A 12,056-nucleotide genomic window follows, 5' to 3' on the forward strand; every position below is an offset into this window, starting at 1 on the left:
TACAGCGAAAAAGCACCCTGATCCACAGTTTCCAGATTGCATCAGAATAGTTTGAGGAACCCTGCAAAAACATGTGGGCGCTCAGGCCGGTACTGGTCAGTTTTCCCGAGCACACCTGGAGCGCCATCGAGGGAGAGGCGCGTGCTTCGCACCCAGCTCGAACCCACCTCCGTGAGATGTGGCCAGCAGTAGAATGTTCATGGATCGGCATGGCTCCCCAACGTCTCGGGGGTTTGAGTCCTTGATAGGGTGTGGCATTCTACTGTATATGAGTCCCTCATTCAACAATTATGTGTGTTTATAATACATCTTTCATGTATCATATAAATGCACTATGTCTAAAGCAACGCCTCAACTGGGACTAATACATGCGCCGGAAGATGTATTCAAGCACGCAAAACCCACTTTGAGTCATTAGGACTACCGTGGTGACACTATGTGTCTTATCAAACAGAAAAGTGAGATTCTACCCTTTGCGTCCCTGAATAACACGCGTATAAGCTCTAAGACCGCTAAAGGTCATAATAGAAGTGTCAAAACAGGGTGCTTGGCGTAAAAGAGCGAGAGAGAGACACAGAGAGAGAGAGAGAGAGAGAGAGAGAGAGAGAGAGAGAGAGACAGACAGACAGACAGACAGACAGACAGAGAGAGAGAGAGACAGACAGACAGACAGAGAGAGAGAGAGAGAGAGAGAGAGAGAGACCGGGGGGGGAGGGGAGAGGAAGAGAGAAACAGACAAACAGACAGAGGAGGGGGTCATTCAAAGATACTTTGCCATGATAAATTCATGAATCAGTGAAATCTGGAAATAAGCATAAGAATGAAAAAGTCCAGATAGAAACGGGCGCCATGTCACGGATTGCGCGGGCGCTCCCTCAGGAGGATCGAGTCCTCCCTCGGGCATGGGTGTGTGTGTTGTTCTTAGAGTAAGTGGGATTAAGTTAGTTTAAGTAGTGTGTAAGTCTAGGGACCGATGACCTCAGCAGTTTGGTCCCTTAGGAATTCACACATATATGAATTCACCAAAATGGATATTACGCGAGGAAATATGAACACTATGAGGCATATTTATTCACTAGAAATGACCATTAGCGAATTTCCTACAAATCTATACTTTCCAGAAACACCAGTGTGTTACGAACACTTTCACCAAATTAAAGCTCGCAGAATCTATTTTCACGCCAGTCTCTCTTTTATCACAATCTCAAGTAACAAGTCCCACTCCAGGACAAGCTACGCATCAGATCAGAACCTCACTCTCAGGGTGATAATACACGTATTCCACTTCACTTATAACAATAAACTGAAAAAAAATTACATTTCGCTCCATGAGTGGCAATATCGATATAATTTCAGAGTATATTCAAGCTGCACCTCCCGGTAAAACTGCCTCTCATCATACGAGATGTCCAAAATGAAGAGTCACACATATACCAGAGCCATTCTTACTGCCTCCCTAAAGCATGCATCAAAACTGCAAGCTCACTGTCGACAAGGTCCACCCCACACGTCGACTCCCAGAGAAAAAGCTGCTCGCACATGCAGCAGCGTAATCACTAGAGATTTTTTTGCCGCCTGAGGTTAAGTGGAGTCCGTGTGGCTTTGACTCCTACAGACATGCAGTGGTGAGTTGTACACTTCTGTTTTGTCTGACACCTGGTTCAGCCTTAGAAAAGATAAAGAAAAACATAAGTAGGCAAATGAAAGATACAAAAGCTATAGCCTCTGAGCTGCATTCGAGGTCTAGCCATGTCTTGGATGGTAACCTGTAATTCCGTTCGCACAGCAGGTAAATTTCTCCGTTCAGAGTCCCCTCTTCCTTACAATAGAACAAGTCCCCCTCCCCCTACCCCAACTCTGTGCATTTCGTTAAATACACTCGCTTTCTATCGCCACACACCGTCACGCTTCTCCTTCCGACAATCGTACACGTGTAACACGGAAAAAAACCACACTTCATTGTATATACCACCGGAATTGAGATTACTGCACAATCAGATATATAGACTAAGTTATATCCCATTCATGCAGGTTATTCTTCCATCAACTATTTACCGTGAGTTAAAATTCGGTCCTTTTTTTATTTTTGTAAACGTTTGTTGCAAAGACTGTTTCCCGCTTCAGTTGACCGTGCCGTGTAACTACCAAGTTATTTTGTTGCATATAGGTCTCGTATGAGACAATAGTTTTCGATCTGTGCAAGATTTTAACAACTACATGTGTGTCTCGTGTGCCATTCACTGTTATTTTGATTTCGCCTCTTCCTTACGTAAATTTGCTGTAAAATTGTTAAAATTATAACATAAAGTAAAATGTAAATAAATAAAAATGTAAATGTTATTTAGTTCAGAATTTTTCTTCACCGGTTGCTTCGAAATTTTCACACAACGTTGCATTCGAATAAGAGCGTGTTTTTTATATCAATTTTCTACACATGCAGGTATGTATTATATATGAAATGTCCCAAAGTTTTTACCAGTTTATCTGAAATTTTTAAGCAATATATATCAGCCAGAACCGTAGAGCCACCTGCATTACAGTCGGTATGTCCACCTTTGGCACGCATAACAGCGGCGACCCATCGTGACATGGGAGCAATGAGGCCTTGGTAGGTCGCTGGAGGGAGTGGGAGCGATAACCTCTGATGCCCCGTTCAGTGACATTCCAGATGTGTTAGACCGGGTTCAGATCTGGCCAGTATGGAGGGTGGGGCATTGGGGGGAGGGCAGCACATCAATCAGAACTCGTCACTGTGTTCCTCGAACCACTCGATCATACTGCTGGCCTTGTGACATGACTCATTATCTTGTTGAAAAATTTCGCTACCGTCGGGAAATATGATCGTCATAAACGGGTGTACATGGCCTGAAACCAGCGTACAATACTCCTTTGCTGCCATGGTGCCTTGCACGAGCTTCACTGGACCTATGGATGCCCATGCGGATGTTCTCAAGACCGTAATGGAGCCGCTGCCAGCCTGTCTCCGTCCCACAGTACAGGTGTCAAGGAGTTGTTCCCCTAGAAGACAACGGATTCGCACCCTCCCATCGACATAATGAAGGTAATCTCGGGATTCATCACACCATGCAATGCTTTGCCACTGCGTCAACGTCCACTGTCGATGGTCACGTGCCCATTTCAGCCGTAGTTGCCGATGTCGTGTTAACATTGCCATACCCAAGATTCATCGGCTGCGGAGGCACATCGTTAGGAGTGTTCGATGCACTTGTGCTCAGACGCACTTGTACTCTGCCCAGCATTAAAGTCTGATATTAGTTCTTCGCCTGTCCTGATTTACCAGTCTGTTCGGCCTATGACGTCCGACATCTGTAATGAGAGGGGACCGCCGAACACCACGACGTCTGGACGTGGTTGCACCTTAATTTCGCCACGTGTTGAAGACACTCACCACAGCACTCCTCGAATACCCGACAAGTCGTGCAGTTTCTGAAATGTTCGCGCCGAGCTTCCGGGCCATCACAATCTGCCCTCGGTCAAACTCAGATTACGTGCCTTCCCCTTTCCTCACACCGATAGCAAGCTCACTGATACTATTTGCACCGTGCATGTGTCTGACCAGCAGTCATTCCTTGCCAGGTGACACTGCTATCACCTGAACGGGTTTATATCGATAGCAGGGCGTTGGTCACAATGTTCCAGCTGATAGAAAGTTGTGTTTAGGGCTTATCGGCTTGTGATTTAAATATTTCTATAGAATCTGAATTTGAAAGAACAATAAACAATTCTCAAGATCAGCGAGAGGGGAGGAAGATGAGATGGACAGAGGGGCGGGAGGAAATGGATACAGAAAGTGGAAAGGATGAGATGGCCAGAGGGAGGAAGAGGAGGAGATTTGTAGGCTGTGTCCAGTTTTTCTCCTTTCTTTCTCTTCCATTTAATCAGACTGACCCACAGCAACGCGTGGCCGGAAACGGCTAGTTTAAATTAATAAAAATGTCCTGGGATGAGATCTAATAATTAGAAGATTATGGTAATTTACATGGCTTAATTTTCTTCTTATAATGCTGTCTATAATTTGTAAAAAGCTCCAGAAGTGAGGTAGACATGCGAATCTATACCCATGTTTCTAAAAGAAATTTTAAAATCATATACTTTACGGTGGCCCTTGTTTTCAGCCGGCTGTAGCGCAGTAAGGGTTCGAATTCCTCATCAGCTAGTGACGTATCTGTTTGACTCTCTGGGATTGCTGGGATAACATCATAATAAACACGGCTTTCTTGGACTGGCATGATGCTAGTTTCAGGACAGAACGTGGATTATTTTAGGTATGTACTGAAAGTTAGCCGCTTCCGGCACAGTGATCTTACGCAGGGATCGTCAAATGAAAGCTAACTGCTTACGTGTTCTCGCTGTCTGCCTTGTTCAGGGAATACCACTACCATTTACTGAGTATTTTCGTTGCCCATTTCTCATTAATCTATGTTTGGTGTTCCCAATAGAATTTAGCTATGACATGAGTTTTATACATTAGGCCTGTAACGTGTGTTTGTGCTGCAGAGGTGCGCAACAGATAACAGGGGGACGCAAACATGAATGGGGAATGTGTCATTACAGACAGGATCAGGTGGCTTAAGCGTAGGACTTTCACTGCATTGGTATTTTACTGGAACAAAAATATCTTCCTGACGGGGCATTATTAATAAGAGGGCATAAATCACTTGCAGTACGACGGTTTCTGGAGTGACATAGTAATTTAAAGGAGTTTTCTTAATTTTGTACCACAATTGTATTCCGTCGATTGTGCGGATAATAATTCGTATTAACAGCGCAAGGAAGTCAGTTGTAACTGTGGTCTAACATTTAACAATCCAGGCGTCCTTCGCTTGTGTTGATTAATAGTGTACTTGACCCATCGATACGAGGAAGATCTACCTAAGAGCCTGTGATGGAGGACAGAATCATTCTACGCAGAAGAATACGGAGTTTATATAAAACAATGAGCCGCGCGGGATTAGTCGAGCGGTCTAGGCGCTGCAGTCATGGACTGCGTGGCTGGTCCCGTCGGAGGTTCGAGTCCTCCCTCGGGCATGGGTGTGTGTGTTTGTCCTTAGGATAATTCAGGTTAAGTAGGGTGTAAGCTTAGGGACTGATGACCTTAGTAGTTAAGTCCCATAAGGTTTCCCACACATTTGAACTTTAAGACAATGAGGGGATAAACAAACAAAAATTATTGACACATCAGTTCACGTGCACAATAAGAGCAAAAACATTATTATTTACCACAACTGTAAGCCCACCAGAGAGGTGTGTTTCCATTATGTGGATGGTCATGAGTTTGCAAAAACACGTCAGGTCTTTTATGCCGGATTTTCATCAAATGAGGGGAAATTATAAATGTATATGGGCACTCGTTCTGCGTGGAACGCAGCCTATAATTTGCCAAATATACGTGTTTACGCGCTCATTGGCGAATGGAAGCGCGTGCAGCTCCCTCCACGTGGTTTCCGTGAATAAAGGGGGGTAATTATAGTACCAAAATACTCACAATAGAGATCATTCGCTTTTTCTGTATTTGATTAAAGGGGAGGAGAAACATTTATAGCAAAAGCGAGTCTGACGCACTTGTGATTACGTATGGTGCCCATAAGGATGAAAAATTTTGTCTTTCATGCAGATTCGCGAGACTCGATAAAATTTGTGAGTAAATGTGTTGTTAAATAATCTCTGAAGGACATGCGTCTGTTATTTAGAGCGCAGACGGATGGCTTGGATCCCATTCAACACCACGAGGGAGGGAAGTCGTGGAACAAATAATCAAATCTTTAACATCACACAATTCCAAACAAATTACACAAATGTAAAGGGAAGTAACGTGCACGAACCAATGTAGCTGACAATGAAATTAGCCCGGAGATAAATTTAGACGAACATGACCACACGGTTTACTGCTTATCGTGTCCGCAGCGGCAGTTCGGGTCAGCGCAGAGTGGCCTCGCGAATATCTCATATATGTAGACTCGTGGAATAATGAAAATAATAATAATAATATCCTAACAATAAGAAGAAGAAGAAGAATAAATTGTCCCTAACGTTACACAACTAAAGAAAAATGTTTAGCATTATAAGTGTTCAAAATACGACATCCTGATACCTGTATCCAGAAACTAAGCCACTACAGCCAAAGTGTAGTGACACGCACCCACGCCAGCGCGCTTGGGAAAGAAAGGTGGTGGGCCTAGCAAAGAGGCAGCGACGATCCTCTGGCCATCATAGCTATCCCAGCACGAAAACTCTCCTTGGCGTGTCTTACTGGTTAGACAAATCTCTCTGCTTGCTTCCATCACCATCTCAAGTTACCTGAACTACCACGTTATGCTTCAGTTACCCAAGAAGGTATCAAACTAAACCTGATCAAAGAGTCACTAGAGGGATGCAGACTCAAAGATATATTCACACTGGACGGGTATAAAAGCTCCTCTCTCTTACAAAGGCATTTACCATCACATACTGGCGTCAGCTGCGACTAATCTTCAAAGTGAGAGCCTTTCTGCCTGGAACGGTTCTAATAGATCAGTTTCAATATTTGCACCACGAGGTACGAAGTGCATCTGCATCTCTTTCAAGAAGGGTGGTATCCACAAAGAACAAAGCTACTGTCTCTAAAGTTGCCTTGCTTAAAAAGTAACGCTATCATAAGCTTAATGGTGTAAGTTTCCGCTGTGGAGCGGCACAAACATCACATCACATGAATGTACGATACAAACCAGCCATCCTCTTTTAGTTCCGAACTTTAGTAAGATTATATTCAGAGCTCGATGAACGACTTTGACTTGAACAAGGAATTACACAACTATTGAAGTTAACTCTTCGTAATTTTTTTGTATTCGATGGAGGCTCTGCGAAGGTCGTGGTTGTGGGCCTAGCTTGCTCACTATTTCCTCTAGAAAGTGGAACGCAAAGAAGATTATTCCATTTCGTATCTTCTCGGCGGCATTATACTCCATTCTGTTTACAGGGTGAATCAAGGTATCGGTTGGCACGTTGATTAATCGAGGCTATTCACGGGGATTTAAGTGAACAAGAAGACCGAGGAAGAGCTCAGTTCTGAGACGGTCCTTGAGACAATTCGAACTTGAGCTTCATCTCTAGTGACTTCGGTATCAACGGGACGTTAAAACCTAACCCTGCTTTCTTTCCTTTTACGGCTTTCGCTAACATAGCGTCCAGCACGAGTAGCACGCCGCGGACTTTACGCGCGGGCCGCTTCACAGAAAGGGCAGAAGTGAGGCTGGGTTCTGTTTGTTAGACTTAGTACCAGCGAGAAACAATCACTCTACTGTCGTTGGTATCATAAAAAAACTGGGTCACATTCACAAAAAGGTTAGTTGTAATCGAAGGAAGAAAGGACAGAGTTTAACGCCCAGGTCTATTTGTAAGGGAACCGTACAGATCAGTTAAGTTGCCGTTACCTGGCAGGTCACAGCAGCCAAGTACATCCCAGCAGAGCTATTCTTCTATTCATGGCGTCCTTCTCCGTACAACGAAATCTACACGACGCTCACTTCCATCCTGCTGAAAATTAATAATTATAAATTAAGAGAAGTCACGTGAAAATAAAAAAAATAAAAAAAATTGTCGGTACCTTACTATGCAAGACAAAATGAAAACACGTTTCTAGGATTTGTCGATCTGGCAAAAGCGTTCGACAGCGCAAAACGCAGCAAGATGTTCGAAATTCTGAGAAAAATAGGGGTGAGCTATAGGGAAATACGGATAATATACAATATGTACGGGAACCAAAGAGAGCTACAAGAGTGGAAGACCAAGACCGAAATGCTCGGGTTAAGAAGTGTGTGAGACAGGGATGTGGTCTTTCGCCACTACTGTTAAATCTGTACATCAAAGAAGTAATGAAGGAAATAAAAGAGAGGTTGAGGAATGGGATTAATACTGAAGGTGAAAGGATATCAATGATAAGATTCGCTGATGACATTGCTACCTTCAGTGAAAGTGAAGAAGAATTATTGCTACCTTCAGTGAAAGTGAAGAAGAATTACAGAAACTGTAGAATGGAATGAACAGTCTAATGACTGCAGAATGTGAACTGAGAGTAAATTAAAGAAAGACGAAAGTAATGAGAAGTAACAGCAATGAGAAGAGCGAGAAACGTATCAGAATTGATGATCACGAAGTAAAGGAAATCTGCCACCTAAGCAACAAAATAATCCATAGTGTACGGAGCAAGGAGGACGTAAGAATCAGATTAGCACAGGTAAAAAGGGCATTCCTGTCCAAGAGTTTACTAGTATCAAACACAGGTGTTAATTTGAGGAAGAAATTTCTGAGAATGTGTATCTAGAGCACAGCAATTTATGGTTGGAAACATCGACTGTGGGGAAACGAAGAGAACAGAAATATTTGCGATATGGTGTTACGCAAGAATTTGGTCGACTGATAAAGTAAGGAATAGGAGGTTCTCCGCAGAATCAACAAGAAAAGGAAGATATGGAAACCCGACAAGAATAAGGGACAGGATTATGGGGCATCTGTTCAAGACATCAGAGAATAACTTTCATGATACTAGAGGAAGCTGTAGAGCATAAACGAGAGAAATCTGAATGTATACAGCACATAATTGAGAACTCAGGATGTAAGCGCTACTCTGAGATGAAAAGGTTGCCGCAGGAGAGAAATTCGTGGCAGGCCGCATCAAACCAGTCAGAAGAGTGATGACAAAAAAGCTAATGAATAATGTTATCTAATTCCCATCTCTCTCTCGTTTCGTGTACTCACATAAAACCGTTATGCAAAATTCTGAAAAGGGTGGATGCAATTACACTTTCGCTACTTGAGCCAGTGTCAGCGGAAAACTATTTGTCGTGTAGGTACCCAATGAATGATGTTCAGGCTGTGCGCTGCGTGATTAACGTTGGTAGTAGTGTCAGGGTCATGACTTGCCGTTAAGCACCGGTTCCGGTACGGTGACGTAGGAGGTACTCGGCTCACGTTACTGTGATATGGTTCGCCTGCTCTGCGGGAAAGAGGTGCTTGGCACTCAACTGTTTTGATATATGATGGAGTTCCACCTTTCATTGCTCCTGAGGCCTCTCGGGTACTCAGTAACACATTTGTAAGAAACTGAATAATTCGCCGATCGTTCCAAACTGCGTGGCGACCAAAATCACCAGATCTGAGCCCGCGTGATTTCTGGCTGTAGGGTTACCTGAAGGACGTCGGAGGTTGAAGATGACGTTCGTAACCTTGGGCGTAAAAATGGAACGAAGTTAACAACTGTTACCTTCTCATGTGTTTCTTTCAATGGTTTGTTCGTTATTTCTTTTCCGCGTGTCCTTAGACTAAGTTTCATTATCCTACGATCACTGGTTTTTCTTGGGGGCTCTCTCAAGTGGCGAAAGTTTAGTTATAACCATCCTGCTATTAACTATGTGCTAAGACGAGTATCACTCTTAAAGATCATTTAAGGGGAGTTGGAATGCCGGAAAATGGAAAAAATTCACATTTTCAGTTTTTAACCTTATAACTTAATTTGAAATTTTCTGCTTAAAATGGTGCAAAATTTGTTAAGAAATTCCAATTGGAAGTATTTTTATTTAATTTTTCAAAATTACATGTGCGCCCAGCAAAGTTACCCATCTTGTGATTTGTACACATTTAAATCTTCGCATTTCCGAAAACATTACATATAGAAGGCTGTGGATTTCACTCTTCAGTTGTAGAATCTTTGATCCTTCCATAGGTACCATTGTTTTTACGACTAGCTGTGTTTATTGTTCAGTTTTTGATCTGTGAGTGTTTGTTTTGAGCCTCGAGTTTAGTTTGTCGCTCATTTGGAGTTTGTTATCTGTCTTGTTTTGACTTTCAGTGGTGAGTGCGTAGTTTCTACGATGCCTAGGAGTGCATCATTATTTAAAAAGCGAAAGTTTCGCGGTAATAGATTTACAAATAACGTTTGTTCAAGTGATTCTGCTTCAGCACCTGTTGATGCTGGTGAAAGTTCTGACGTTTGTACAGCTGAGATGTGTGAAGGAGACACGCCCACCAGTGCATCAAAAAAGAAGTTATCAAACTGTGCAAGTGAAATTACAGATGAAGCTTCTAATGAACAATATGTTTTAGTCGACTTTCCTGTTTTTACTGAGTTTATGAAGAAATGTTTGTGTTGTAATCTTTGTGGAGGTTCTTTTGATATGAACATAACAAAATCTATAGGACTTTCCTGCAAAATTGCTATAGTTTGTGCCAGTTGTGAAAATGAGACCTGTTTTTGGAGCTCTAAAACATGCAGTAGCAATTTGTTTGAGAGTAATATCAGGCTAATGTATGCAATGAGAGCAATTGGTAAAGGACATACTGCTGCTCAAACATTTTGTGCCATAATGAATCTTCCACCTCCACCTGCTAAAATTGACAATTACACTGAAGTGATAGGAGATGCTGTTCAGTCTGTAGCAGATTTATCAATGAAAGCTGCTGCCAGTGAAGCAAAATATATAAATGAAGGAAACCCAGATATCCCTGTTGCTTTTGATGGAACCTGGCAGAAAAGGGGTCACACATCCAAAAATGCTGTTGCTACTGTTACTAGTGTGGACAGCGGTAAAGTTTTGGACTATGAAGTGCTCACTAAACATTGTTACCATTGTGCATCTGGTAAGATAGAAGCAGCTCACATATGTAGCAAGAATTATGAAGGTACGAGTGGAGGCATGGAGGCTGCCGCTGCTGTGAAAATGTTTAGCAGATCAGAAAAAGAACGGGGAGTATTTTACACAAAATTCCTTGGAGATGGGGACTCCAAGGCATACAAAAGTGTTACAGAATCCATGCCATATGTCAATAAGACAATAACTAAACTAGAATGTGTCGGTCATGTTCAGAAACGAATGGGCACTCGTCTAAGGAAACTGAAACAGAATCTGAAGGACAAAATTTTGTCAGATGGTAAAACCATTAGAGGTCGCCTGTCAGATAAAATTATAAATGAATTACAACAATACTATGGTATGGCAATAAGAAATAATGCAAATAATTTGCAGGAAATGAGACAAGCTGTATGGGCCACATATTTACATCGATCATCAACTGATGATAATCCTCAACATTTTGCTTGTCCAGATGGTCCTCAGTCATGGTGCAATTATAGAAAATCTCAAGCTACTGGGGATCCTTATCACCATAAAAATTATATTCCATTGGCTGTTATGGAAGTAATTAAACCAATATATAGAGACTTGGGGCATCCTGATCTTCTGCGAAAATGTCTTCATGGTTGTACCCAGAATCAAAACGAGTCGTTCAACAACCTCATTTGGACTCGTGTACCTAAGAATGTATTTGTTGGGATAAAAACATTGAAATGGGGAGTCAGTGATGCTGTTATTTCATTCAATGATGGTCATATGGGTAGGCTAAAGGTCATGGCAAGGCTCGGCATTGCTCCTGGTATCAACACCATCAGAGGTCTTCAGCTTCTGGACAGCGTGCGAGTAAGGAAGGCTCAGTATGCAGCTGAATTTAATACAAAAAAAGCAAGGGCAGCAAGGAGAAGAAAGCTTCTAGGTGAAGAAGAAGAACTAGAAGATGACCCTGATTACTCTGCTGGACACTTTTGATAATAGAATAAAAGGTATTTGTGAATTTTCATAATAAATTACTTTAATCGCATTTTCTGGCATTTGACATTTTTAGTGTTACATGTACCTTTATCTCATAAACCACTCAACCAACAACATTCAAATTTTCAGAAATGCTGCAAAACAGTTCAAAGAGGCCACTGAACTAGAATCATGACAAGAACTGGCTTATTCTCTGAACTAGGGAAGTTTATGTTATACTTTTTCCAATAAAAAATGGCTTAATGGTAAAAAATTCATAAATACTATACCAACAAAAAGAAAACATTGGTTCTAGTTCAGTGGGCTCACAATATATGCTGAAAACCTCTGCCAGAATTTCAAAGTTCTGAAGATAATAGTTCCAAAGAAAAAGGTACACAAAGTTAGCAAATTTAACATTGGCGAGATAGGGCATTCCAACTCCCCTTAATTTGGCCACTATAGTGTTCTGTACTACTG

General features: G+C 42.1%; 1 protein-coding gene across 1 annotated transcript in view; it reads left to right on the plus strand.

Moving 5' to 3' along the window:
- Positions 1 to 12,056, plus strand: part of LOC124595272 (bcl-2-related ovarian killer protein) — a 366,462-nt gene that overhangs the window by 59,376 nt on the left and 295,030 nt on the right. The gene's annotated exons all lie outside the window — the stretch shown is intronic.

Source organism: Schistocerca americana, chromosome 2, assembly GCF_021461395.2.
Source record: "Schistocerca americana isolate TAMUIC-IGC-003095 chromosome 2, iqSchAmer2.1, whole genome shotgun sequence".
Lineage (NCBI taxonomy): Eukaryota > Metazoa > Arthropoda > Insecta > Orthoptera > Acrididae > Schistocerca > Schistocerca americana.